Source organism: Gymnodraco acuticeps, unplaced genomic scaffold, assembly GCF_902827175.1.
Source record: "Gymnodraco acuticeps unplaced genomic scaffold, fGymAcu1.1, whole genome shotgun sequence".
Lineage (NCBI taxonomy): Eukaryota > Metazoa > Chordata > Actinopteri > Perciformes > Bathydraconidae > Gymnodraco > Gymnodraco acuticeps.
The window spans coordinates 1,577,994-1,581,869 of record NW_022989979.1 but is presented as its reverse complement, the minus strand read 5'-3'; positions in this window follow the sequence as shown (position 1 = coordinate 1,581,869).

The window sequence follows — 3,876 nt, the reverse complement described above, 5'->3', positions numbered from 1 at the left end:
CCTAGATGTTAGAAAAGATACATTTAGAAAGCAGTTTCAGTTTATACATTATTAAAACCTCATTAATATATTCAGTTGTTATACAGTAGCGTCAGCAAACATTGTGCTATTTAATCATCTATCAGACACAATAATTAGCACTTACATGCAGTTGTTGTAATCGCAAACCGATTAATTTAAGTCGGTTTAAGTCACATTTTGTTTCCGCCAGGTTCTGGCTCCTGCTTTTTTCATTCACAAAATCCTCAACAAAGCTCCCCAGCAAGTCTGTGTATCTGCCATTCGAAGCTGAGTGGATTGTTTACACGGACTTTATCAGAGCTTTTTGCTAAGAACAGCTAAACCTGCGGGGGTAGAAAACGAGGTTGATGGGATTGAGCCATAATAGCTGTTGTTTTTTTGGGCTGTAAAACAATTAACTTAAAGTACCAGTGTTTAAGATTGAGTGACATCTGACAACAAACACATTGAATACCCCTACTCTCAGCTTTTCCTTTTAGAGGGTCACGAGAACTGTTGAAGTACTTGAGAGTTATTGTTTAACGTTTCTTATGGAATATCAAATTATCAAATTTGTATGACCATGGAATTTCAATGGTTGCATAATTCGTTGCTTACTGAATCTTGGACCAATGTATATTTCTCATTATTTGTTGGAATTACACAAAATCCGGGGTCTTGGGTTCTGTTAACTATGACTACTATGTCCTGAGGGAGAGGGAGGAGGAACGGCTTCAATCCAATCAAGAGAAAGTTTATTGATTATTATGAGGACACACTGTGCCAAGCAATACAAATAAAAATAAAATACACAAAGGGTAAAAGGAGCGTAGGCATCTTAAAATGATAGATCAAAGGTGTGGAGAGGAGGAATGGTGTGTTTGGAAAGGTGGGAGTGTGAGTTGGAGGAAGATGTAGCAGAAAGAATAAGAATGAATGACTATCCATTGTGCAGAGGAAGAGGAGGAAAGACGTATGGCTGTCTGTTTGATAGGCAGATTAATGTTCTGTCATGGACCTCTGCGGCTATGGCTATCAACTCCATGATGATAAACGGCCGTACTCAGCACTGATGCGCAATAAACATAACACCTCACCCCACCATCTCGCATGCCGTGAAGAAGGAGACAAGACAGATACCAAGATTTGCTCCAGCAGTCGCTACTTAGGGCCTTGTAAACCGCGAGGGCCCTAATGAGAAGAGACACAAAGACCAGCCAGTCCTCTAAATTAGGCCCGACAGTTAAATGTTCCTCCGCCAAACGAAACGCATTCCCATCTCCCACTGGGCCGAACACAACGTGCCATGACTGAGTAGTGATTGCCTGTCTGTCGTACTTTCACACAATCAGTCTGCATGTGATACATGCTGATTGCAACACGCTTGGATCATGTTAAGCTATACGGGTGGAGCAGGGAGGAATTGTCATGTCAGACATGATTACAATCGTGGAATTCTTTGAAAGTGGACATTATTTATAGCATGTTCGGTACCATACATATACTTTTTGCCCATAGAGTAGCATTGGTTTATTTCTATAAATGCACATAGACCAGATATTAAATTCAGCTTTGCATTAAACGTCTTAATGTTTACGTATGCACACACAAACCCTCTCACAAATGCACACACATCTGTCCCTTCCGCTCCCGCAAACACTGATACATGTGGGTATAGCGAGATATCTGGACTTTCTAAAGCGGTAGTCTGTTTGCCTGAAGAATTGCTTTCATCTTCAGTGAGCACAACTCCCATCAGGGTAAACAAACACACGCACAGACTGTACCCGTGCACGTTTCACTACACAAGCCATTGCGCATCACTGTGTGTCTGCAGCTTTCCTCCCTAAGTGGCCAATTGCTGTCAATCACTGGGCCGACACAAGCAATTTTAGATCCTGATCACGCTAATTGAAGTAATGAAATGGAGGGCCAGGTGGACCGGGCTAAAACAAACAAAACAACTACCACAGATGATGATGAAGAGCGGGCTGCACTCGGTCGCCGTTGAATGGGCCTGGCTGGAGCATTAGGGGTTAAATACTAAATGGATCTTCTAAATATATTTCACAAGGGCCACTAGAGTGAAGGGCGGTGAGATGCATTGTATGGCCCACATACAATACGCACAGAGACACAACAGACAGAAATAGAAAGCACTCCGAGATATCTCCACCAAGGACCCACAATTTCTATTTATTTATTTATCCTTATTTATTCTAAGAGAAAACAATGTTCTGCATCTAGTAGTGACATAAAACACACACAGCGATTGACGTGATACTTGTCAAGAGATGAGAAACATAGGTAGTTTTCGACCTACAACGGCTGTTGTTTTTTCACGTGGTTACTATCAAAGACTACAGTACAACTTTTTTTAAACATATACAGAGTATACTTGTTCCTTGGCACATGATCTAAATTCCTGCCACATTGTTTTTCAGATACCTTTCCAAAGGCGAACAGGTGGGCAAATTGGCACAAAATGAACCTCCATGTTTGACATTAAAAAAACACGACAAAGTCCCAGGTAGAGAAGCATCGGCAGCTCTAGTCAGATTGGTTGTGAGGCTTCACCCTTCTTTAAACATTGTTAATCTATTTTTTTTTGTTGTTTTGTATTATTTGTATATTGGCATGCTGTCTAGTCAGAAGACAATCAATCCCAGTCGGCCAAAGAGCAGCACGTCTCTGATCCATAAACAACCGATAGTAATGCAATTGAGTCTGACACACCATCTTATCTTTATCTATCTGTACACCTCTCATCCCCTCCACTTCCTCCGTCTCACACAGCCTCCCCCCCCCCCCCCCCCCCCCCCAGCACAGATTTCATGTCACGGCTCTGAAATGAGATATTTTCACATTCACGGACATCTTTTCCTGTCTCTTATTTTTCAGCAATCTCCTTATTACATCTTATTACTGCTTGGTATCATTCTAATCTAATTACAACCTCTTCTTTCTTGTTTTTGTGGAGGCCAGCCTGATAATCACACAGTGGAGCTGGTTTAAAGATGTCTGTTGATTTGATTGCATTGTAACAAGCAACATGGGCACAAATATTGAACCAAAACAAATGCAAACAGTGGGCTTGCCATCTGTCGGCTTGTACAGCTAAATCTATTCGAGATCCAGAAAATCAAATATTAAAAAGCAGAGAACAGACGTCTGTCAGTCTAATTGGAGCGTTATTGGCTTTCTTGAGATGCCTCTGTACAAGGCTTGCTCAGTTCAAACAAACCATAGTTCCAGATGTGTTGAATTATTAAACATTTCAGTGTTCAACAAGCTGATACTTAAGATGTTATCATTAGTACATCAAAATACACCTTTTGATAAAAGCTTACCTTCCGTTGTCCTTGTTTGTCTGGGTTGAGTGATGTGGATGTATCTGTTGCAGGAAGCCTTACCTAACCTGAGGATTATATAATGAAAGGTGATTATCCAGCTAAATATGCTGGATTAGAGATGTAACTGGCTGCCTCTGTCTTCAAGAACAAAAGGGCAATGCTATTGGCTTACTGCAGATATAATGAGGAGGAAGACTACATGAATGTAGATTAATTTAAATTCAATCTATTTTTTGTTTAAATTACGTTAAATTTAAGATGCAAAATCGTTGAACCGTTTATGACCTGGGAGTCTATCATTATAGCATATTGTTTGGCAGACACTATCAGACATGTGTACATTTATTACAAATAACTAAGAATCCAGCCTTGAAACTAAGTTTACTCATCATTCACTGGTTGCAAACAGGACAGAAACAAGGGCAGCCAGGCAGAAATTCCCTCATAAATAAAGTCAGTAAGACATATTGAACAATGCGTCACTGAATGTAATGGTGTAAAACCGCAACACATCGACAAATGT